At 35.2% G+C, this 27,603-nt stretch overlaps 1 long non-coding RNA gene across 1 annotated transcript; it reads left to right on the top strand.

Annotated features, from left to right (window-relative positions):
* The first annotated feature begins 4,455 nt into the window (after positions 1 to 4,455).
* Positions 4,456 to 10,662, top strand: LOC123545476 (uncharacterized). Its single transcript, XR_008366945.1, has 3 exons — positions 4,456 to 5,699; positions 6,108 to 6,207; positions 6,647 to 10,662. It is a non-coding gene; the product is annotated as an uncharacterized LOC123545476 (long non-coding RNA).
* The last annotated feature ends 16,941 nt before the right edge of the window (positions 10,663 to 27,603 follow it).

Below are 27,603 nucleotides of genomic sequence, written 5' to 3'. Positions count from 1 at the left end.
ACGCTGCCATATGATATTTATTTTATTATACCGAACAAGATCAAGTAGATCTACATAAAAAAGTTAAATCTTGACATTTTTGTTGTTTTTCTTTCTGACAATTTCTTCTGTCATCTGAATCGCCAGTATACACATTGAATAGTGCGGTAACTACTATATGTGTACATGGGAGGCAATCGTTTCATGATTTGGCTAAAAATTGAAGCAGTTAGTTGCCCTTATATGACATTCAAAATATCAGCGCGGTCACATGACCTGACAATCACTTTTCGCTTGGTCACGTGTTTAAAAGGTTGAAAATGTTTTTGATAGTCAAAATATCTCTTTCTCGGGTAATGGGATTTTATCATTGTAGACAAAAGTGAGGTATAATAAATATTATTATCATACTGGAAACCAGTCACATGATAACTCCTTCAAATTGAAAAGCTTAAACCTTGAAAATTTCAACAGAATCTCATTAGGCCAATAGCCTCTTTGGGTGTGAATGTTTGGCAATGAGGACTTAATGTAAAAAGTTAATGTTCCAATTCCAAAGTTTATAGAAATTAGAATTTACGTAATCCTGGAAATGACTATTGTAATATATTCTTTTAAATGTCATTATTGTCAAATTTTGGTTCTTTTTGGAAGGAAGAATGTGTCCAACTTTCAGTCACAAATACTGCTATAATAGATGCCTGGTATGGGAAAATTACAGCCATTTACATGACTGTACAAAGCTTGTTTTCAACCCAAAAGACTAGCAATTTTTAAAAGTTAATGATCTGAAATTTACCTAGAGAAAAACAGTGTTTGCCGAAATTCTCGAAAACCGCTGTTTATTTACTAAACTTCTAAGTTAACACTCTATGGCTTTTTTATGGTTAATCTTTTAGCACTAGAGAATAGAGATGGCAGTAAGAACCTTTTTGATGTTTATTGATAATTCATCGCCAATAGTTTTAGGTTTTTTTTATAAACTCTGTAAACTCTGGTCAGTGATTTTAAAGCTAACAGATGAAATATATGTGAACGGGGAGAAGAGCATTATTTGCTTTTCACAGGACAATGCCTGTATATTTTGATCCTAAAGTTGTTGTTTTTTTTTTTTAAAGTTATGTCTCCTGACTACTGCACGTCACTACATTAGAACCTGACATCAAAACTATAAACACTTGTTAAATTTCACATGAATGACTTTAGTTATACAATATTTTCAAAACTCATAATAATACAAAAAACAGCCTGAAATAAAAAAGGAATTTAAAAAAAAAAGATCTGGTCCAGGTGGTGTTCGAACTCACACGATCTCTGGATTTCAACGCAAACTCGCTAACCACTACACCACTGTGGAGTTATGACGTCATCAGGGCAAACATAAACAAGGTACAGTAATGGCAGCTTGACGAAAGTCGTTTCAAAATGAAAATATTGTATTTTATTTCTTTTTTCGTCGTAGAAAATGTATTTAGCACTAATTTCTTATTATCAAATGCTCATTTACATTTTTATTCAATATTCAAAGCAGTAAGCGAGACGCTTTTGTCAACTGTAAACAGTAAGCGTTTACTGACGTCTTTACTGATTAATTGCTATGGGCATAGTGCACATGAAAAAATCTGAACAACAGCGATTCCAAAAAGTACCATGAATTTTCAGCTCCATAGTATACACAGTTAGGTCTCTCTATTTATTTTCTTTTTCATACGTCTAACCGTAATGCGACGCTGTCGGCGCCGTTTCACGGCGCCTGTAGCTCTGCTAATATTTTTTGAAAAATAATGAAGATATTTTCTTCAGAGTTGGTCCATTTATTAAGCATTAAAAATGATACAAATTGAAATAAAAATAACTTGGTTGCCTTCAGGTTTGGTAGAATTATTTCCCCTTTTCCGATTTTTATGAAGCATAATTTTTAAGTCCAAAAAAATGTTTTAATGCTATTTAAAGTTTAAAACAAAAAAGGGTTCAATAGCTTTCTAATGCTCTAAATTATTGCGCTAGTACATGAATGTATACATTTTATTGTGCTTTCACTTACAACATTATAGAAAAATGTTAGTTGTAAAAAAATGTTCATACATCTGCACTAGAAACAAAGTATTAACCCTAAAAATATATAATAAAGGTATTGGCGCACAAGTTTGGAGCAACAGAAAGCCATTGAAACATTTTCTGTTTTAAACATGCATTAAAACATAATTGTTTTGGACTTCAATAATTATGCATCATTAAAATCTGAAAAAGGGAAGTAATTCTTATAAAACTGAAGGCAACAAAGTTATTTCTATCTTAATTAATATGCATTATATGTTATGCTTAATAAATGGGCCAAGTTTGAAAGAAATATCTTTACTATTTTTCAAGAAATATTAGTTTTTATGTCGAAAGCCGGATCGGCCTGGCTAATGCGGACAATTGCAACAGATAAGCTGCGTAGTAACGCACATGAATGCCTCTTCAACATGGCTCGGTGCAGATACAGCAGTGGTGGGTTGAGCATTCCAGACTGGTATGGTGCGTGGGAAGAATGAATGTTGATATACATTCACAAGGCAGTGAGATGCAACAACTTGTGGTCATTACTTTGTCTAAGACTAGTGGTTCAAATAATTGCTTTAGTAGGTAAATATGAACAGGAAGGTCTAATACGGGGAGTAGACACTCCGTATAAATCAATACATTTATCTGTATTATGCGGCCGTTCATACCTGTAAATATCAACCAGTCGTTAGCAATCAATATTTTGTTTTCGCCACTATCGATTAGCGTGTAATTGGCATATTACCTCATGTTAACCATGGAGCTATAACACTTTTTGTTCAAAGGGTTTACCAGTCATATGTTAAGTGGCGATAATTAGATGATCAGAGATTCATCTAAAGGGATTCTGAAGAAAAAACAGCATGCGACTGCATGTGGTGATATGCTTAATTATTATGAATTAACTCGAGCTCACTTTCCTGAAGAAATATTTTACCACGTTAAACTTCAAAGGACCGCTCTGTTAGATTTGAATAAATAGAATGGAAAAAAACAGATTGAAAGCTGACACTTTTCTAATTATTGTTTATAATGTCAGATTTCTACATACAGAAACAAACGTTCTTCTTGAACGTAGAGAATGTTTCAAACGAAATTGTTGTATAAACTCCAAAAATTAGTTTAATTAATTTAATTGTTAAACTGATGTGTGAAAAATATAATGTATTTAAATCAAAATAACAATGATTTTTTTTAAAAAGGCCGACAACGAAGTTACATTTAGTTTTCTGAACTTTTAGATAAAACTGCAGAAAATCATCTAGGTTTAACACGCGTTTAAATGGTGAAGAACAAAGCAATATCATTAACAAATATTTTCAGGCAACAGTTTACAGTTTTGACTTGCTATTTTCATTAAAGTATGTCCTAATTTTATTGTTTTAAATACTCTGAATCAACAAGGCAAATATCATGTAAAAAATGACATCTTTCTCTCTGGGTAAGACACGTCTAGATTTAGCCATTTTTACAGGGCGAAATGTAACATTAATGTAGATATTTTCCATTTAAAAACAGATGCAGGCAATCATTTCATGGCAGAACTTTTGTTTTCAACAAAACTTCAACAAATGTTTTCCCAGATTTTCACTGAAAGGACAAGTTAAACTGTAAGGCGTACATGTGTGGGTAATAGCAGAATAACCTACGGCATGTGCTTCATTTGGACGACAGCATAAGATAAGATTAATGCCGCATTCCGGTCCCCGTATCAGTTTTTCCAGATATGAAGCAGGCACTATGGACCACACAATATAGAAGGATGATGTCAAAGCCCTGGCGGCGTTGTTGTAATGGTGACCAATGAAGGTTTTTGATGACTGAAGAGACGCTATCTAGTTTCAGGAGATTAAATGGCTTGTTGGCAACAAATCTTGCTGCATTACATTTTATTTGTTCAATCTGTTTTATTTAGGTTTGTTGTTGGGGATTCATATTATAGGAGATGAATATTCCAGTTTTGGTCGTACGAGGGTATGATAAGCTGTTTTCTTTGACGACTGATGGAAAGCTTGCCCGCTTAGCTCAAGAGGGAGAGCGCAGATCTAGGGGTCGTAAGTGCGAGCCCTGAGCAAGGCTTATGTTCTTCGTAATGATTTGATAACAGACATTCATGATTATGTCTGAAATCATTCCTCCTCCACCTCTGATTCATGTGGGGAAGTTAGCAGTTACTTGCGGAGAACACGTTTTTACTGGTACATAATCCAGGAAAACTGGTTAAGTTAACTGCCAGACTTTACTTAACTGAAAAAAACAGTGTTAAACCCAAAACAAACAAATTGATGACTGATGGATATGTTTTGAGCTTCCTCTTGATGAATCCAAACATTTGGGACGCTTTACCTGTTATTTGATCTACGTGTGTTGGGTTTAAATACAGGGTTGGTTTGATCCTCATGCCAAGTAGGACAGGAGAGGTGGTACAAATGCATGTAGATACCAAGATTTGCAGGATGTAAATACCTAAGTTTGTCATACATCATAAAAACCAACTCAAATCTGAAAGATATCTCGTGTTTCTTTGTCAATCCTCAGGCCTGTTTACATGGAGAGGTGGCAAATACCTTAAATGGTTCGATCCTCATGCCAAGTAGGACAGGAGAGGTGGTACAAATGCATGTAGATACCAAGACTTGCAGGATGTAAATACCTAAGTTTGTCATACGTCGTAAAAATCAATTCAAATCTAAAAGATATCTCGTGTTTCTTTGTCAATCCTCAGGCCTGTTTACATGGAGAGGTGTCGATTACCTTAAATGTTACGATCCTCATGCCAAGTAGGATAGATTAGGAGATGTGGTACAAATGCATGTAGATACCAAGACTTGCATGATGTAAATATTTAAGTATGTCATACATAGTAAAACCAATTCAAATCTGAAAGCTATCTCATGTTTCTTTGTCAATCTTCAGGCCTGTTGACACGGAGAGGTGGCGAATACCTTAATTGGTATGATCCTCATGTCAAGTGAGACATGAGACATGATATAAATGCATGTAGATACCAAGTTTTGCATGATGTAAATTCTTAAGTACGTCATACCTAGAGATCTAGTATCATGGCTATATATGAGAGTCGCATCAGTCTGTCCATCTACAGTTAGGTCTCCTAAACTGCTCTCTAAATTTTCAAATAATTTTACATGCACATCACCATCATGAGCGCAAGGAAAACGTGCATTTACATGTAACTTTGACCTTCACCTTGACTTGAGATACTTTTTAAAGTCAGTGTCTTCAGAAAATAAGCAATTTAGGTGCCGTACGATATGAAGGTATTCATCACCTTCAGTGATAGCTCTAGTTATTTAAATTTTGAAGATTTAATGACTGAAATTGAATCATTTGATACCATTAATGGCATAAAAAGTTTATTCAATGAGTACTGTCTTGTTCTTATAATGCGATCTACTTTTGTCAATACGATTGCTGTAGAACTGATTGGACCTACATATTTACAACAGTTTAACTGTTTTGTTTCCTTTTTACAGTCCCAATATTATTGCAATTCGGTAGCAAAGATGTTGACACCACATGTCGTCTGATGATGAGTTTTACAGGATCGAATAAGGTTTGGTCATTGTATTCCCTGAAAGGAACAAAAGGAGAAAAGAAACTGGAAGACCTGCATGCCTATCCGCAGGCCAATGCTGGCTGCAGATCAATATTGAGTAAGTTCTGTATACTGTTACAGTGTGGAGTAAATTTGTTTTTAACATGTCCAGAGAAAGAGGATAGGTAGCTTGGTAATTAAAAAAAAAAGCATGTTTAGAATATTGATAACATAAATCATCATCATTGACAGGTGTTTTTTTAGGACAATTCAGAAAAGAAAAAACTCAGCTGGGCCTCATGTTCTCAAACCATTTTTCAGTCTCATTTGTTGTTTTATCTAAAACATCATAATCAATCGGGAATCCATTTAAATAGCTGTTTTAAATCGCATTTGTTGTTTCATTAATAGAATATAAGATTTAAATTAACATACATGTGAGCATGGCGCCTAATGTGGATGCCTTTTTTGTGATAACGGCAATTTGATTACAACTTTTACACCACTGTAATGATTTTTTTTTCAGATGCTCTTATGAAAACTCATAAGACAGTAACAAAAAAAGGAAGCTGAGGATGCTGTTTTTAAAACATGTTCCATTCAAAAATGGTGGATTGAAATTTAAGGTAGACTTAGATTCTATTGCTTTTCTATTGTCCAGTGTTGATGCTTTTTGGATAAGTCAGAAAATTTACAACATTAAAACAGCACTTGCTTTGAAGGGCAAACTGACTTAGGTTACAGTTAAATGTATCTAAAGATCAGTGTAACTTGAGCTCTTGATAATCTTCAGCTTTACTTCTTTATTTTTGGTGTTGCACTAAAAAGGCCAGCATAATTTGATTCAGGTTTAACTGCAGGATTCAGGATGGTTGAACTGATATAAAATTAAAGAACCAAATCTTCATCCTTAAAGTTTGCTTAAAACATAAATTTAAGTTTCAGAAACAATTTAAACAAATAATGTGTCTTTGCTCCAGAATCATTCTGTCATTGACATTGTTTTACACAAGTACTTTATATTAATGAATTATATTAAAACAAAAACATTCAATATTATTACAGAAAGGTGTGACGGGTGCGGCTACTGCAGGCAGGGAGGATTTGACGGTCAGCCAGAGGATTTGGAGATATACTGTAATGTCTTTAATGTGGACTTGCGTGTGATTTAAGTTTTCACAAGGGTTTTAGTGTGTGTGAAAGTATGTCAGTTTTCAAAATTGAGCTATGACAGTTTGCTCAAACTACATAACTCAAAGAACTTTGAAGCGGTCTTGTTGGCGTCATGAGCTTTTGTTTAATACCAGTATTGGTGATATAGGCCCATGATTATATACTGTAGAAAGTGAACAAGTTCACTGCTCGATACAGATAATCATATGGCCTGATCTCTGAATGATATTTATGAACTAAAAGAAGGCATACAATAAAAACATACTGTAGTGATTTAAATTATTGATATTGTTAAACTAGATCTGGGCCTGTATTCATAAAGGATCTTAGTAAAAAAAATTATCTATAACTTAATATTCTTCAATTAACTCAAAAACTTTTCACGCTCTTTAAATATTTCACAGCATGACTACAAACTTGTATATTATACCAAAGAAAAATAGACTGGCAACTTGAAAGGCGTATAGAGCAAATCTCGCCAACATCACATGGCAACTGAATGAGATCTCGTTTTAGTAAGCATATTTGATCACAATTGATCGTCAGCAAATGCTTTGAAATAAGAAAACTTGATCGTTCGTGTATAATGCTAATGGTACTTTGTTAATAATATTATCAGTATTTTCTACACAGGAAAGCAATGAATTTTTGATTGGAAGTCTGAGAAATCAACAGTTGTTGTAAAATGGGCTCGATTCGGTTTATTACACGCCAGTGTAACATTAAATACTGACCACGTTGAAAATTGACCCCATAGATCCTTTTCAACGTTGAGAATTGACCCCGTCAACATTTCAACATCAAATTTTGATCAAAGGGTCATTTTTCAACGTTGAGAATTGACCCCGTCAACATTTCAACATTAAATTTTGATCAAAAGATCCTTTTTCAGCATTGAGAAATGGCCCCACCAACATTTCAACATTAAATTTTGATCAATGGGGTCAATATCTAATGTTACACCGGCTGTACTGCCAGTTTAATACTTCAGTAAGCATCTGTTGATTTGATCACGACTGATCAAATCGGCAAACACTTTGAAATAATATAACGTGAAATAATATAACGCGCTAACACGAGCTGATGCAAGACTCTCCAGTTGCCATATTACTGTCAAATCGCCGAATAGTGGAGCGCGCTGTCTTACAGACAGCTCTTTTTGTTGAGACCCCTTAGAGAATTTCAAATTTGTTGTCGCAAATCTTCATTCTGATGTGTTGCACACAAGTCGCATCCATATAACCATGGTCAAGGTCACACTTTGGTCAAAGGTCAAAAGAGAGTTGATTCTGACGCATTCTTTGTTTATTCTTTTACTATTTTTTATCAGAAAATCAAATTATTGATCGTCTGCGTTACTTAAATTTTGTTTTTCTCAAAAACTGTCAAAGGTAACCATTTGAAACTTGGAAAACTTGTTCACTTTTACACATTTTATTCATTGCAATGCAGGTAACCCTGCGATTTGTTTTTACAGAGGTAATACCTCTTACTGCCTGTCAGTCTCCAATTTCTCAATACAATGTAACAAGGTATTTTTCTTCTTTACAGTGGTGACCTCATTCTGCTGACTAGGTGACTTTCAATGATTTTTTGTTGAGCTATTGCACTTTTTCGACCTTAAATTTTCAGTTGTTTTTTTTTTTTCAATCCAATTACCCAGTATCTTATCATAGGTATTGACATGATACTAGACATAATTTATTGTGATGACCCAATTTGTTAGACAAGAGGAGGTAATTCTGTCAAGGATCATTTTCTAAGAATTATTGCCCTTTTTATACGCCCGTTTGAAAAATTGGACGTATTATGGGAACGCCCCTGGCGGGCCGGCAGGTGACGTCCGGAGCATATCTTCTTCATGCATGGAGGGATTTTGATGAAACTTGGCACAGTTGCTCACCATCATGAGACGGAGTGTCATGTGCAAGAACCAGGTCACTAGGGCTGTTCAGAGTATGTGCATCCGTGCGTGTGTCCATATTTGATTGTCCAGACTGTAACTTTGACATGCATGGAGTAATCTCATTTATATTTGGCATAAATGTTAACCTCAGTGAGACGGAGTCATGTGCAAACCACAGGTTCCTATCTCGAAGGTCAAGGTCACACTTAGAGGTCAAAGGTTAAATTCAATAATGACTTTATCCGGAGCATTTCTTCTTCATGCATGGATGAATTTTGATGAAGCTTGGCACAATTGTTCACCATCATGAGACGGAGTGTCATGCGCAAGAACCAGGTCCCTAGGTCTAAGGTCAAGGTCACAATTAGAGGTCAAAGGATACAAGAATGAAAACTTTGTTCAGAGCATTTCTTCTTCATGCATGGAGGGATTTTGATATTACTTGGCACAAATGTTAACCATCACGAGACAGTGTCATGCGCAAGAACCAGGTCCCTAGGTCTAAGGTCAAGGTCATACTTAGAGGCTAAAGTTCAGATACAAGAATAACATTGTCCGAAGCATTTCTTCTTCATGCATAGAGGGATTTTGATGTAACTTGGCACAATTGTACACCATCATGAGACGGAGTGTTATGCGCAGGTCCCTTATTTAGAATTACCTTCCTTTGTTGTTACTATAAATAGTTTAGGCCTAAAAAAAATTCTTTGTTTCCGGTAACATGCTCAAAAAAATTGGGGTAGGTAGGTCGGAAAATATTTTTTTTTTATTAAGGGAGACTTTTCGGAAATTATTTTTGTGTCAAAAAATGGATACAAATAAGGAGGTTATGCCTTTAGAGCATCAGTAAGTTGTTTTCTAACATCACTGGCCATGTTTTAAAGATAAAAAGTGCAGTTTTTCAACTTTTTGTTAAAAAGTTGAAAAAAATATTCTCAGAGGCCATAAAAACATTTAGGGTCGAGCCAAAAATTTAGGGTAGGTAGGGATACCGGAAACAAACAGTTTTTTTTACGCCTTTTATTGCAACTTTTTCATTACTAGTCGTAGGGAAAAATGGAGATCACTTTTCTGTAGTGCAACATGCATGATACATCCAATTCTGAGATGTATTTTGACCTGTCTCTACCTGGTAAGATTTTTGTGTGGACTTGCAATTTTTTGGGGGGGGGGGGGGATTTTTTTTTTTTAAAGATTAACTTCCCTTAGTTGTTACTATAAATAACTTACATTGTAACTTTTTTGTAATTGATCATATGGAAAAACCAAGACCACCTTTTTGTGGTACAGCATAGGTGTTTTTTTCAGTCAGTAACTTGAGAACCACTTTAGTTACCTAGAATGTTAAAACATAATAGGATGATTGCACATGCAGAGTTTATGACCCCTATTTATTTTGGGGGTCACTGGACCTGAACATGAGAAACAGTTTCCATTTCATAACTTAAGAACCACTAAGTCCAGAATTTTGAAACTTAGTCGGATGATTGGACATGCCAAGTAGATGATCCCTTTTGCAGCCAACCATCATTGTCTCTTTGACTTTTACTCCTGACCCTATTGACTTCTTGCCTATATGACTATGCATTTGGGGAGACATGCATTTTCCTTCAAAATCATCTTCTAGTTCACCTTTGCCGATCTTGCAGCTAATGAAGTCTGTATTTACCTTGTTCCTGTGGGCATGTCATTGTATTAGATTTTGTTATCGTTTAACTACATAAGCTTTTTGTATTTAATTAAATTGAATTATCGTTATCGTTAAACTACATAATCTTTTTATAATTTTGGACTTGAATTATCATATATTGTTAAACTACATAAGTTTTTTGTATTTGATGGATTTAAATAATTGTTACGTATGCTTTAAACTATATTGTATTATGAAGGGGTGCGGTATTCCCATATACTGCTTAAGGGATTACTTTCGTTGTTTCTGAACTTTAACAAATATTTTAGTAAATTTTATAATTAGATCTTGAATTAAAATATGTAATTGAAATTTTGTTTTGCTTATTTATTTAAACATGAGCTGTCAAAAGTAGGTTGTATTTTGGTGGTTTCACAACGTTAACCAACAACGTTGTCACAACGTTGATACGACTCCACATTTTTACGTTGTCACAACGTTGTATCTGACCGCAACACAACGTTATGCCACAACGTTGTCGCAACGTTGACACGACTCCACACTTTTACGTTGTCACAACGTTGTTTCTAACGTTGTCACAACGTACAGCACAACGTTGTAACAACGTTGTCACAACGTTACTGTGCTTCCTGGGTGTTGGTTTTCTCATGGCGCGGCGCGGCTCATTTATTGAACAGCTAACCCGTCATTTGCTATTTTGCCAAAATGTTAAAAATACTGAAAGTACGTACTTTCTTGAAATGTGACGTATCCTGAGAACAATGTGTTGTTGATAACAAAGTTTCAACAATTTGAAAATCAAACAATGACATCGTATAAACTTACATATTTTATTCCGTTATTGTAAATCCACAAAAAAACACCAGAATGACTAAACTGTGGCTAAAGTTTACAAATTAGCGTAAAAACGTTATGAAGGGAGAAAACGACAACAAGAAAAAAATAACGTCATTGTCGTGCAATAAGGAAAAAAATGATTCTTTATCCTGTTATGTCCTAGTTTCGTGACCCTTAACACCGATTTTCGCTTGCGCGTTACGATATGCATGGGCAGAGGTCAAATCATATTTAAATGAAGGATAAACTTCAAATTTAGCTAGTAACACACAAAAAGTAAGAAAGTTATAGAAAATATGTATTAACAGCATAACTGTTTAACATGTGCATCATGACCAGGATCGTCTTGGAGCTTTCTCCTCATTTCGTGACCTCATTTACTCTTGCCAATAAATTGAAAGTTATACGAACATTACATCTTCTACAGTCCAATTCATATAATATGTTCCACTATCAAATGTAAAACAGTGTTACTGCTCAGTTTAATCATTTCAATAAAAAAAAATCATCTCAGGAAAACAGGTGTCATTAAAATAAGCTGATAAAAATTAACAAGTTGAAACTGTATGGAACAAGTGTACCTATTTCAATAAACAACTTTGGTTAAACTTGAAAATATTTACAGGATAGAATGTATGTGGTGTTTATGCTAGTTAATTCTGTCTGCAATGGGGACACAGGAACACGCTGTGCCTCCTTAAAACACGCTACTCAGTACAAAATGCAAGGTGCACCCAGTGATCACATGCATCACACTTGCCCACCCTATAATTTTAATGCAATCATCCAGCCTTGGCAGTGACAGCTTCCCACAGACACAGCACTTATCTTCGTCCTCTTCTTCGCTTGAACTGTCAGTGTCAACTGGGATTCCTGGTCCGTCTTTGTTCATTTGGAGGTCACTGGTAGATGATTTTGGGCTCAGTTGATTAGATTTGGTTTCTTTGGTCTTTAGTTTAAGTGCAGCTTTCTTCTCACTGAGCTTTGGAGACTTCTTTCTTTGGTCTACATAATTTGTCATATCTTCAAAATAGTTATCATCTGTTATAGCCTTGCCACTAGGATCTGGTTTCTGCAATAAACACCTCTTCTTGCTTTTGCATGAACATTGATGGATTTCAGTTTCCTTTTCCGCCTCTGCCATTTTCCTTATATGTTCTTCTTTCTTGTCAAGAAATATTTTAACTGCATCAGGACCGACTTTAATGGCTTTTGCCTTTTCTACTGGATCTTTCTCTCTAAAATTTTCACAGGGTAACAACTGCTCACGGCTAATCACATCAGTTTTAAGAGGGTAGATGCCTTTCTTTCGAAAGCCAGCCTGTATGTTCATTGGAGTTAATGCCTTCAGATACGCTCTGCATGCAAGGGCACATATTTCGTATCGTGTTATGTTCTGTCCCATATGTGTATACATGTACTGTGCGCACTCACTATAATAATACCTTTTGAACGGTCCAAATATGGTGACATCAATGGTCTGTAGCAGATGTGAAGTGTGAGCAGGTAAAACAAATAAAATGATGCCATGTTCTCTGGCCCATTTGATATTTTCTGGATTTTTGTGAGAAGAGTTCCCATCATAAATAAGAAGTATCGGTTGTGTGCTTGTTGATGTTGGCCTTGCAAAAGGAAGAAAGTGATGCTCAAGTTAATACCTAAACAGCTCACTGTTGGACCAACCTGTTTCTGACATTCTTCCATTTGCCCCAGTAGATGTTCCTTTCATAAGTTCTGGGTTCCATCGCTTCCCTTTAAAAATGAAAAAGGGTGGAAGTGTATTACCCATCGCATTTACACAGCCAATGACAATTGTCGTAGTAGATATGGGTGAGGTGATTGCTTGGGTTTTGAAATTTGGATCTGCAATTATATTTGATGGCTTATGTTCTGGTTGTATACCGGTTTCGTCAAGGTTATAAATGTGCTGGGGTTTATGTAACAATTCATTTTCTTCCATAACTGTTTGCAGATTCTTGAAATATGTATCAATTGCCTCTGGAGTTGAATTTTTGGCTCTTGCACTTTCAAGTTGATGGGGTTTTAATGATGCTATCTCATTTTTCCATCTCTTTAAGAATGCGTACAACCACTTATTGTTCACAGGTGCATTTCTGTTTTTTTTTTCTTTAGTTCATATGCCATTTCTCCTGCCAACCTCTGGGTGTACACATTTGTTAGCCCATACCCTAGCTCTGCCCTTCCTTGCAAATGTTCGACCAATTTCTTCTCTTCCTCTCTGCTAAACAGGTTATCATTGCCAAAATTAACAGGGTCAACTTTGCCCAAAACCCGATCTCTTAAAGTTTGCTGAGGTACGCCAAACACTCTAGCAGCTTTTTTCACAGGGACACCTTTATTTTTTACCAGGTTATATGCCTTTAATAAAGATTCAGAAGAATATGATTTGTATTTCCCAGCTGCCTTTGTGGGCTTGATCTGAAAGAGGAATAAATTACCTTGCTACAAGCTATTAAATGCATGGGCACAACTGTTACGAAAGAAGTGTGCACACAGTTATGAGGCCTGAGACAGGGTTAATTGATAAATACGGTGATAATATTGACCATCATATGTAAGTATGCAATGATTTAACAGAATAAAAACTATTATAAACCACACACATATACACTATCTATAACAACTTGAAGATGCTGGGAAAAGGCACACTAGCTACGCCTATGAAGAGCAAACTATAATTATCTCTTAGCGGTAATTGGCCTGTTCAACGCGAACGTAAATTGGAAATTAATTGGATAACTCCTTTGGAGTAGTTAAACTGAACTGGACAGTATTTCAAGGGGAATAACCGCGGCAGTGCATGTAAACTAGTAAAAAGCGCTTCCACGACACCGACGTGTTTCGCTGGCGTCAAATTAGGTTGCATAAATTCAAGAAATTTGGATTTAATTTGAGGGAAAACCAAGGAAACGGGACATTTACAATTACATTTAGGTACTTTTGTGTGTATTTACCTGGTTTTTGCGCATTTTCTTCGTTGATAAAGTTGCCAATACAATGCGTTTCTTCGTGAAGAAAAAGGTTGCCTAGTACCCGGACGTTTCCACTAACGTCACGAGCCAAAATTCCGTGCTATGTTTACGTCACGAAACCAGTGCAAGCGCCGAATGTAGGAGAAACAAGGATAATATTTGTACGACCTACTTAATATAAAAATCTACACCTCTGTATTCAGACATGTGCATTTGTATTCATCCGTTGTCTCATTACGTATCTTTTTATGTGTATTTTGGGGGTTTGGGAGTATAGGTGTCAAACGATGAAAATGATATTTTTGCGTGATTCTATATTTTGAAATTTAAGCCTATTTTAACAACACGTTAATCTAACTGCAAGCATAATTTCAAAACAAGAAATATCTTTTAAAAAGATGGTCGGCGTGATGTAACTGAAGCACAAGTTATATAAATGGGCAGAAACCTGTATTTTAAATTTTTTGGCAATATTGAAAGGGGCCTCTGTGAAGTTTTATATAAATGAGGACAGTAGTTCTGAAGAAGACTGTGTTTAGAAATTGTGGAGGGACACACGACGGACACCAAACAATCACAAAAGCTCACTTTGAGCCTTTGGTGCTGAAAAAAAGATGGTAACAGTAAGCAAACAATATTGAAATACGTTCTATACTTTATTTCTGGAATTGCTGGAAGCAACATGAACCATTACCCTACTTCAGCTTATTATCAAATTTGCCTATCATTCAGAATATGTACAGTACTGTTTTCACCGGAAAGATTAATTTAAAATTTAGAGTCTAAAATTTAACAGTATCGGACATGGTGTTGCAGGTTAGTAATGATTTGCACTGGTTAGAAATTGTTGCTGTAACGCAGGGTAAGAGTTAATGACTGTATAAAGCAAATAACCTTTTTTGTAAAAACAAAACTTAACAAAACAGAAATAACCTAACAAGAAAACATAACAAAACAGAAATATGTCCGGATGAGCAGATGAATGTTTGGTTACGCACACCTGTTCAAGTGGTACGCATACAACCCGATGGTGCTGTACTTATCGAGGTTAAAGATGACGAACGCGTTGTCATTTCACTCAGTGTCACACATGACTCGGAATGAAGCATTTTCAGCCTTTCCTCCAATCAGCGCCAATCTTACTAAATCTCTCATTATGGCTGAAAATACCGAGAATACCTTACCAAGCAGTCCGATTGGTACATTATTCAGGCGGCATAAGGTCATACGAGGTCATAAAATCGTGCTTAATACGGCACGCCGAAAAAAGTACTTTCAATTATTTTTGAGATATAGGCAATATAGCAAACGATGGGTTTATTGTTTTGGCTCATTATAGATAATAATAACTTTCGGAATACAAGTCAAGTATAAATTTCAATAAACATTATGAATGCTTTTAAAAAGCCCATATTGCTTAATAGCAACTAATATCGTCTGTAAATGTAAAGACACTTGGTTTATGAAATCATACATAGTATTTATACATACCGGATGAACGTTCTAAATTGAATTTATTTGCAATGAAACTGGGTCTGCCTGGCTATCTCCAAATCCATTAATACATAAAGGATATTTGTTTTGTTTTTTTGAGTGAGTATGGGATATAGATCTATCTCATAGAGAAGTGAGAAAATTTCAAATACCGGTATTTTCATGAGCGCGTAGGCACCGAGCTGACGTTATTATATTATGCCCCAGTGTTAGCTATTACGGGCGATATCGGATGGATACCAAGCGTCTACAGACGATGGATATGTATGCTATGCTATTGGAACAAAGTTTTGCAGTTAGATACGAATAGGTTAAGGCGCGCAGTATTTGAACGGGACTACAATCAGTGGCTTAATAACTGGTCGAGTGAAGTCAGAGATATTATGACCAAACGACAGCTGACTGATTACTTTAATAATACAGAAATTGTTGACATTAGTATGGCAAAATCATTGGTAACTTAGAATGGATAAACACCTAACCAAACAAAAACAGCTGTTCGTCTGTGCTTTATGTATGAACTATAGTTGCTCGAAGTTCTTTCACCCACCGTGCCCTGCAGGGATATGGGATTCCTATATCCAACTTGTCCAACTTGTGATTTTTTTTTTTGCCAGCAGACAAGTGCATTTTTCATTATGTGTGTCCGCGGACAAGCAGAATTTATTTTCCATGTATTAAATGAGAAAACAAAAAATATCATTTAGATTGTGTGTTGCTTTAAGTGTATGGAGGAGATAAAGATAAATTAATGTATGAATTCCGTGATGTTCTTACTGAGAGTCTGTCGATTGCTGCGGTTTTAAAAAAAAAAACATGCATCTGTGTCTTTAAGAATCACTTTCCATGATCTGATTGGTTCTTTGACTAGGTCTTGCCCACACTGTAACTCGGTGACTATGATAAAAAAATCAGAAACGTAAACAACTTAAAAAAAGTATTTCGACAAGTTTGTTAGTAGAATTCTAACTGCTGAGACAATAAGTCACTGTCAAAGGAATTATGGGAGCCAGTAGTCAGCCAAATGAAAATCAAAAGCACACAGAGATCGCAAGTATGACTAAAAACAAGATGGAATGTTGTAAGAGTCTTTCTCTGAATTCATCTGGCTTTGTACCATTGCTGGGACAGTGTTTTCGGCATGGCATCAAAAGACCACGAACCCTGCTTGTGCGATTTCAGACTTTTATAAACTTTAAAAGACAAATATTTTAACAGCTTATTTTATACCACAGTTACTGTGATATGCTTTTTTTTCATTGTCCTAAATAAAGAACTCTCCAGTCTATTTGCAGTTTCATGAAGGTTTAATATGACAAATCAGAGCAAGTGAAATTTGACTATGGACAAGTGGATTTTTAAGTGTCCGTGGACAAGTGAAAAATGTGTGGATTTCCCCCCCCCCCCCCCCCCACACACACATACACTTTTCTTCCCTACTTACCGTCTGAAAAATATCATATTTAATAATTAATCATAAATCTAATCCCATTGAAACAATATCAAAATATTCCATTAGCACCTCTATAAAATATCTTACACTATAAGCTATACAAGATTTGAAACAAACGCCGTTCTTCTGAAACAGGGTGTGCGAGAGAGAGATGGAAGGAGAGAAGGTTGGGGGTGACAGAGCTTCGAACATCGGTGGTATTAAAAAAAAAATCTTATATGATTATATAATAATTTTGACTTCTATACTGAATTATTTTCGAGGGTTTATCCAGATTTTTGCAAACATTGCTATTTGCTTAATATTAAAATTATGAAAAAAATATTTGACTGTAGTGGGCATACATATAACATTTTGTAAAATTAATGACAAAGTTTGAAGACAGTACCGCTCATGCATAAAGTAAAGTAATGTTAACAATAATCAGACCATGTACATGTCAACTCATTCATTTCTATAGAATACTAGTCAGTTATGTGTTTATCCTTCCCGCGATTTCGTGTAAGTTAGGTTTTATCCATTTCTCATGTAAACTGAGTTCGGTTTTTATCAACTCGAAGTTAGGTTTTTATCCATTTTCTCGCTGTCAGTACATTTGAACATGTATTGTGTCAAAATGTAGTGGGTTAACTACATAGTGTAAATGGGCCTATAAAGCAGTATATTTTTGCTTTCTAACAACAAAATAATAGAGGCATCAAAAGCATATAAGTATTTTTTAAGATTCTTTGTAAAAATTTTCATTGAAAAGTTTACCATGTTTGTCGGTATTCCACCTGAAAACACAAGGGTTGATACATTTAACACGATACATATTGAAATAAATATACACTTGATCAATGGAGACAGATATAACAACCGAAACATTCCTTGATACATCGAAATTACACAGAAAACAAAGCTGTATCAGCTTTACATCCGCCATGTTGGCACTGAGTTGGGGTCGCTGAACAGAGTTAAGATTATCCGGGTACATAGTGTTGTAACTGCCTCTACTGATTTGAAACAAACCTACATTTCGTCAGAAAATAAAACCTCTCGATCACAGACACTTGGGTTCGGACCCCCATCCACCCCGCTCTCCTCCGCCTCTGGTTAAGTTTAGCCAATAATTTTTAGCATTTTACCATGTATTGAGCATAATCGACGATCATAAAACGCATTTTGTAACATTTCAGCGTGTTTTAAAAAATGTATTTTTTTTACCATCAATGCTGTCAATACCACAAATCTTAAACTATAGCCAAATAAGCTTTTTTGATTAACCCTTACCAATGAATCACTGGTATCAATCGACGTGTCTGTTACCATTCTGTCAAATGACACCGATATTGACAACTGTCATTTGTATTTCGACTGGAAATCAATAAATATTATAAATCAGTCAATCTAAATTTTTATGGAACGCTTCCTTGCAAATTGATCCCTGCTTTGTACTGCGCATATCGTTGCCGGGTACCAAAATTAATAACGTTACGACTACACATTATACCGGATTATCGCTTCAGCAAGTGTTATTTTGTATTATTTTATTGACCTGTCAAAACATGTTTCTGGTTTTAATGTTAATCTTATGTATGCGTAAACAGAATATAATGAAAGCCGGGAACAAGTTTTTGACAGGTTAAATAAATTGTACAATACACGAGGTTTGTTTACATAGCGGAACTGTTTGTTTGCACCTTGGACAGCTATTTTTATCAAAGCGTATTAGTTTTTGGTACACGATTTATGACATACGCTACACAAAGCGTATTGTGGTATTGAGAGCACTGATGGTAAAAATACATTTTTTAAAACACGCTGAAATGTTACAAAATGCGTTTTATGATCGTCGCCTATACGCAGTACATGGTAAAATGCTAAAACTTATTGGCTAAACTTAATCAGGGGCGGAGGAGAGTGGGATGGATAGGGTCCGAACCCCAATTGTCTGTGCTCGAACTCGAATGTAGGACGTTTTGGCCAGCGGACGTTTTGGCCCGGACGTTTTGGCCTAGGATGTTTTGGGCAGGCATTTTTTGAGGGTATGACGTTTTGGCCAAAAATAAATTGTGGTTTCATATCGTGCAAAATATGGTTTGGAGATTATTCTAAAGAATGTTATAGTAAAAGTGAACAAATTAAACTGATAATAAAACATACTCATGGTATTTTATTTTTATAATCTTTTTATATATATATTATACACATATAAACATATACACATTGTATATGTGTGTGTATGTGAAAATATTTGCCATTTACAACAAAACCAAAAGAGTTATGAAAATAAATTTTATTCACAATTATTTATTTAAAATAAATGATCAATTATACTGTAACATATGATAACATATTAATGTCCAGATCATAATTTGCATATTATGGAAATAATTTATTTTGGCCAAAACATCCTACCTCAAAAATTTTCTTGGCCAAAACATCCTAGGCCGAAAGATCCTACGCCGAAACGTCCGGGCCAAAACGTCCGTGGCCAAAACGTCCGTCCTCCCTCGAACTCACGACCCCGCGATCCGTAGATCTGCTCTCTCCCTACTGAGTTAAGGAGGTAGGTTACCTTGTTACAAGGGTAAATTCAAATTAGTTGAACCGCAGCACATTTTTGTATTTCGCGTAATATGAAGTTTTAACTGCTACAATCTCAATTTCGTTTGTCTCTGTCCCTTCAAGTTCAATTTTTATCCAGGTTTGAAGAATATGACCCTCCACAGGTATTTCATATTGAAAGAAGAAGGAAAATACGGATATTTAACACTTTTCAGTGTATTTTAGTTTCATTGATATCCGTAGAAGTCGGCATAATTGATAATTTTACTAGTATTCACGTTATCTTTCAAATAAAAGCTTAAAATGTATATGTCGCGGGGCTCGTGTTTCCATGGTAACGCATTTTCTCTCATCTTTAAACAACTATTTATAAAAATAGGGGTTTTCGACGGCTTCAGTGCCATTATGTTAATGACCAACATGGAATATTTGGGTAATATTATTAGCAAAATACCAAGCACTTTACATGGTACCCTATTTTTCTTAAAGTTTAAAGTAACCATGGCAACAGAGATGTTTAAAATAGCTTATATCTTGCTTTTTGTCGTAGTTTCTTATAAAAAATATTGAATAAGATTATCTTTCTAGTTAATGTAGCTATAAAGCATATTATTTCTAACGTAAGTTATATTTTCGTGTTATTTGCATTTATTCAAACAAATTTCACAGCTTAGAATACTTACAGCAGTACCCCTCGTCTGGCATTTTTCATGGAAAAATCGTTTAGCATGCTGCTATTATTCTCATGGATATTGTTGCAATGAAAATAAAAAGCCGAAGCTGTGTTTCTTGAATAGACCAGTGTCAACGCTTTTGAATTTTACATTTAGATACAAAGGTCACGGGCTTCGTTTCCATGGTAACATCAATTCAATTCAAGAAACCACAATTTTCTACCGAAATTTGAACCATTTTAGATATTAGTTTTTATATATAAGTAACAAATTATCAACGGAACCTGAAAAATAGGTATTACAAATCAAACTGCTAGATTTTTTATTTGAAAATGGCCGTAACAAGTAACCTTTCACCCAACTATATTCCAAATAACATCGGTTACCATCATCCATTTTCTTACATTCCGCATAACATTTCAATATAACTATATAAAAGAAGCAAAATATTGATTTTTATTCAGAGCAAAAGACTCATAAAAATATTTCAGCAAATAATGGTTATTTGAAAATAGTTAAAATAAAAAAAAAAATGCACAGAATTACGTACTTTCAAGATAAAAACTATTAATTTTGCGCGGTAACTGACACGTAACGTCATGACGTCAGTGACGTCATTTTAAGGCAACATTGTTTTGAAGCGTTTCTGCGGCAATTTATTCATTATTTCTGCATTATTAAACCATGAAGCATCAGATCGAAGACAGGTTCATGCTTTGTTTTCAGAAGAATGAATATACAAACACATTTAGTTTGTCGTAAACGTCGTCGTAAATCGTCACGTTAGCTTCCGGTTGGACATGCGCACATACAAATATGAAGGTAACCTACCTCCTTAAGCAGACGCGAATCAAGACCTTGAATGTGATTCCTGTAACAACGCTGTCTACAACTGTGTGTAGATAATACTTCTCAGAAATTTCGTCATGTTTTAAGATTCAGAGTTTAAAAAACTTATAAATCATTTCTATGGCAAAATGTTTCTTTGATTTGACCTAGTGACCTAGTTTTTAACCATAGATGACCCATATTCTAACTTGACCTAGATTTCATTAAGGCAATCATTCTGACTAAATGTTATATATATCCAGTGTAAAATGCAGCCCCTATTGCGTACACAAGGTTTTTCTTTAATTTGACCGGGTGACCTAGTTTTTGACCCTGGATGACCCATATTCAAATTTGACGTGGATTTCATCCAGACAAACATTCTGATCAAATTTCATGAAGATCCAGTGTAAAATGCAGCCCCTATTACATACACAGTGTTTTTCTTTGATTTGACCTAGTGTCCTATTTTTTGATCCCAGATGACCCATATTCGTAACTGGCCTAGATTTCATCAAGGCAATCATTCTGACCAAATTTCATGAAGATCAATTGAAAAATACAGCCTCTATTGCATACACAAGGTTTTTGTTTGATTTGACCAAGTGACCTAGTTTTTGAACCCAGATGACCCATTTTTGAATTCGGCCTAGATTTCATCAAGGTAATCATTCTGACAAAATTTCATGAAGATCAATTGAAAAATACAGCCTCTATTGCATACACAAGGTTTTTCTTTGATTTGACCTAGTGACCTAGTTTTTGACCCCAGATGACCCATTTTCGAACTTGGCCTAGACATCATCAAGGTAATCACTCTGACCAAAATTCATGAACCTCAATTAAAAAATACAGCCTCTATCGCATACACAATTTTTCTCTTTGATTTGACCTAGTGACCTAGTTTTTTAACCCAGATAACCCGTTTTCAAACTCAGCCTAGATTTTACCAAGGTAATCATTCTGACAAAATTTCATGAAGATCAGTTGTTAAATACAGCCACTGTCGCATACACAAGGTTTTTCTTTGATTTGACCTAGTGACCTAGTTTTTGATCAAAGATGACCCATTTTCGAACTTGGTCTAGACTTCATCAAGGTAATCATTCATGAAGATCAGTTGAAAAATACAGCCTCTATTGCATACACAAGGTTTTTCATTTGATTTGACTTAGTGACCTAGTTTTTGATCCCAGATGACTCATTTTCGAACTTGGCCTAGATTTAATCAAGGTAATAATTCTGACAAAAATTCATGAAGATCAACTGAAAAATACAGCCTCTATCGCATACACAAGGTTTTTCCTTGATTTGACCTAGTAACCTAGTTTTTTTACCCCAGATGACCCATTTTCGAACTCAGCCTAGATTTTATCAAGGTTATCATTCTGACCAAATTTCATGAAGATCAGTTGAAAAATACAGCCTCTATCGCATACACAAGCTAAATGTTGACGGACGACAGACGACAGACAGACAGACGCCGGACATCAAGTGATCAGAAAAAAAGAAACAAGAGGGCCAAGATGGCCCTAGGTCGCTCACCTGTGAAACACACCATAACAGTTTAAACATGTTTGACCTAGGGATTTCACGGAAACAAATATTCTGGGCAATTTTCATTAGAATTGGACCAAAAATGTGGTCTCTTGAGTTTAAACAAGTATTTTATTTGATATGACCTAGTGACCTAGTTTTTGATGCCAGATGACCCATATTCAAATCTGACTTAGATTTCACCAAGGCAATCATTCTGACCAAATTTCATGAAGATCAACTGAAAAATACAGGTTCTATCGCATACACAAGGTTTTTCCTTGATTTGACCTAGTGACCTAGTTTTTGACCCCAGATGACCCATATCTAAACTTGACCTAGATTTCATCAAGGCAATCGTTCTGACCAAATTTCATAAGGATCAATTGAAAAATACAGCCTCTATCGCATACACAAGGTTTTTCTTTGATTTGACCTAGTGACCTACTTCTTGACCCCAGATGACCCATATTTAAACTCGACCTAGATTTCATCAAGGCAATCATTCTGACTATATTTCATGAAAATCAATTGAAAAATACAGCCTCTATCGCATACACAAGGTTTTTCCTTGATTTGACCTAGTGACATAGTTTTTGAAGCCAGATGACCCATATTCAAATCTGACTTAGATTTCACCAAGGCAATCATTCTGACCAAATCTCATGAAGATCAACTGAAAAATACAGCTTCTATCGCATACATAAGGTTTTTCCTTGATTTGACCTAGTGACCTAGTTTTTAACCCCAGATGACCCATATCCGAACTTGACCTAGAATTCATTAAGGCAATCATTCTGACCAAATTTCATACGGATCAATTGAAAAATACAGCCTCTATCGCATACACAAGGTTTTTCTTTGATTTGACCTAGTGACCTACTTCTTGACCCCAGATGACCCATATTTAAACTCGCCCTAGATTTCATCAAGGCAATCATTCTGACCAAATTTTATGAAAATCAATTGAAAAATACAGCCTCTATCGCATACACAAGGTTTTTCCTTGACTTGACCTAGTGACCTAGTTTTTGAACCCAGATGACCCATTTTCGAACTCGGCCTAGACTTCATCAAGGTAATCACTCTGACCAATATTCATGAAGATCAATTGAAAAATACAGCCTCTATCGCATACACAAGGTTTTTCCTAAATTTGACCTAGTGACCTAGTTTTTGACCTCAGATGACCCATTTTCGAACTCGGCCTAGATTTCATCAATGCAATCATTCTGACTAATACTCATGAAGATCAATTGAAAAATACAGCCTCTATCGCATACACAATGTTTTTCCTTGATTTGACCTAGTGACCTAGTTTTTGACCCCAGATGACCCATTTTTGAACTCGGCCTAGATTTCATCAAGGTTATCATTCTGACCAAAATTCATGAAGATCAGTTGAAAAATACAGCCTCTATCGCATACATAAGCTAAATGTTGACGGACGACGGACGACAGACGACGGACGCCGGACATCGAGCGATCAGAAAAACTCACCTGAGCATTGCTAATAAATCGGCCGGTTAGAGTTAGGGCATCAACTTTCAGTTTTTGAAAACAACATTTTTTCAGAATATGGGAATGAAACAATAATCGTTGTATGGGAAATAATGTTACTACGAAAGTGAATGGCCACATCAATGGGTTTTTTTTTTTTACAAACACATAAGAAAATTGCAGCCATCTTTGGATGCATTTTAAAAGCTAGCTTGTAATCAGGTGTTTTTATATCAAGGTCAGAGCTCCAGATAAGCTGCGTATTTGCGTATTTACGCAATTAAAATTGCAGAAAACCCAATTAATTTCATACAGTGTGCGTACTGAAACGCAATTAAAATTCCTAATACCCAATTCGTAAAAAATAGCTTGCGTATCGCATATTCCTTATAACTAGAACGGGTACGAGACTTTAACGCTAGATTTGACTGACTGGTTATACGTTACTGCAGAACAGGTTGCAATTTATTGGAAAAATAACAGGACCATTCAGTCGGCTGATCGGTGTTATTTGGACGCTTTGTAAACAATTTTACGCCGAAAATTTTTCGATAGATTCATCCTCCATGTAAAATTTCTTTTGATTTAGATAATTTAGTAACTGTAATGTTAGGCAAAATATTTTCAAATCTGATACTTGTAACAATTAATTACATTATCTTTACTTATTATGTAAGAGCATACTGTTCATATGTTTATGTAACTGTTTCTTGACTGTTATATTTTGTTACTTGTGTTGTCATGATCACATGCATGTAATATGCCATGATCGAAAATAAATAAATTGAAATTAAATTGAAATAAAATGTAAAGAGGTTGCAGGAAAAAACATTGTTGCAGCACAAACAAACAAATTAGTGGGATATTTTGCTGTTCAACAATGACAGTTATCTGTTTGTGACGATGTAGTGTCACCAATACTGGATGACATCTTTTGGGAGAATGCATATTGCGGTGACCACATCGTTCGGGATATTTTGGATGAACTGATCTCAGACTGCATTAAAAGTGAAAAAGAAAACAACAGTATGAAACATTCATTACAATTTTAAATACATTTTTGTATTAAACATTGAAGGGCGCCATTAAAATACTTAATCAGTCCTGTTTAATGATATATACCATGTATACTGTAAGCAAAAAAATACTCAATTGTTAGTGCGAGATTGGTAAAATACCCAATTGGTTTTAGCAAATACCCAGTTACTTCTGAAAAGGCTGGGTAATGATATTATTTTTACCCAATTCAAATTTCCAATACCCAATTCAGACAAAAAGTGATGGGTAAATACCCAATTGCACCAAAAGCTTATCTGGAGCTCTGCAAGGTAAAAATAAATTCGATGGAAAGTCTCCCATCTTTGTATTAAAGCCTTTCTAAGTCTTTCTAAATCAGCTTGGTGGAAAAGGGACTTGTCCAAAAAAAAAATTGGACCTAGCTTGAGCCCTGAAATCTGTCTGCTGTTTAGCAGTATATCACAAAACAACAGAAATTAAAATGTAGTAAACGAACAGCATCTTTACAAACAACTTATCTGCACAATACATGTTTTATTGTCCCATAGAGTTGGATACTTTAAATATTCTAAAGGAGTTGTCCCTCTTTAAAAACAAGAGCTGTCCATAAGACAGCCAGGCTCGACTATTCGAAATATTGTCCCAGAAGCAGGAAAATATTACCCAAAAAAGGTTAAATATCAAAAGAGTTTTAAGTTTAAAAGGGGGCATAATTTGACCAAAATGCATATCAGTTATGGGACTTGCTGCTATCAACTAGTTTTATAACCTCGAAGGCACATGTGAAGCTTCAATTCAATATCTGCATTAGTTTTGGAGATAGAAACTCGCATGTAAAACTTTAACCAGAATTTTCAAAGTCCAAAAGGGGGCATAATTTGCCCAAAATACATGCCAGAGTTATGGGACTTGACCCAGTGTGGCTGGTAATTGATATAGAAAAAGAAACAAGAGGGCCAAGATGGCCCTGGGTCGCTCACCTGAGAAACACACCATAATACACCATAACAGTGTAAACACAGACCTAGTGATTGCATGGAAAAAAATATTCTGACCAAGTATCATTAAAATTGGAGCAAACACAAGTATTTCTTTTATTTGACCTAGTGACCTACTTTTTGAACCCAGATGACCCATATTCAAACTTGACCTAGATTTCATCAAAGAAATCATTCTGACTAAATTTCATAAAGATCAATTGAAAAATACAGCCTCTATTGCATACACAAGGTTTTTCTTTGATTTGACCTAGTGACCTAGTTTTTAACCAAAGATGACCAATAACCAAACTCTACCTAGATTTTATCAAGGCAATAATTCTGACCAAATTTCATACAGATCAATTGAAAAATACAGCCTCTATTGCATACACAAGGTTTTTCTTTGATTTGACCTAGTGACCTAATTTTTGACCCAAGATGACCCATATTCAAACTTGACCAAGATTTTATCAAGGCAATCATTCTGACTGAATTTCATGAAGATCAATTGAAAAATATAGCCTCTATCGCATACACAAGATTTTTCTTTGGTTTGACCTATGACCTACTTTTTGACCCTAGATAACCCATATTCGAAGCTGACCTAGATTTCATCAAGGCAATCATTCTGACCAAAATTCATGAAAATTAATTGAAAAATACAGCCTCTATCGCATACACAAGGTTTTTCTTTAATTTGACCTAGTGACCTAGTTTTTGACCCCAGATGACCCATTTTCGAACTTGGCCTAGATTTCATCAACGTTATCATTCTGACCAAAATTCATGAAGAATACTTGAAAAATACAGCCTCTATCACATACACGAAGTTTTTCTTTGATTTGACCTAGTGACCTAGTTTTTGACCCCAGATCATCCATTTTCAAACTCAGCCTAGACTTCATCAGGGAAATCATTCTGACCAAAATTCATGAAGATTAATTCAAAAATACAGCCTCTATCGCATACACAAGTTTTTTCTTTGATTTGACCTAGTGACCTAGTTTTTGACCCCAGATGACACATTTTCGAACTTGGCCTAGATTTCATCAAGGTTATCATTCTGACCAAATTTCATGAAGATCAGTTGAAAAATACAGCCTCTATCGCATACACAAGCTAAATGTTGACGGACAGACAGACGACAGACAGACAGATGCCGGACATCGAGTGATCAGAAAAACTCACCTGAGCAATATTGCTCAGGTGAGCTAAAAATAAGTTTCAAATCTATATGCCTTTTAGTAATTGCTGTATGTACTTGCACGCAAAACTTTAACCAGGATTTTCTAAGTCCAAAAAGGGGAATAATTTGCTCAAAATACATGTAAGAGTTATGGGACTTGATCCAGTGAGGTTAGTAATTGATCTAGAAAAAGAAAAAATAAGTTTCAAATCTATATGCCTTTTAGTAATAGCTATATGTACTT

Source organism: Mercenaria mercenaria, chromosome 14, assembly GCF_021730395.1.
Source record: "Mercenaria mercenaria strain notata chromosome 14, MADL_Memer_1, whole genome shotgun sequence".
Classification (NCBI taxonomy): Eukaryota; Metazoa; Mollusca; class Bivalvia; order Venerida; family Veneridae; genus Mercenaria; species Mercenaria mercenaria.
The sequence above is the reverse complement of the archived record's forward strand: the minus strand, read 5'-3'. Positions and strand labels throughout refer to the sequence as shown.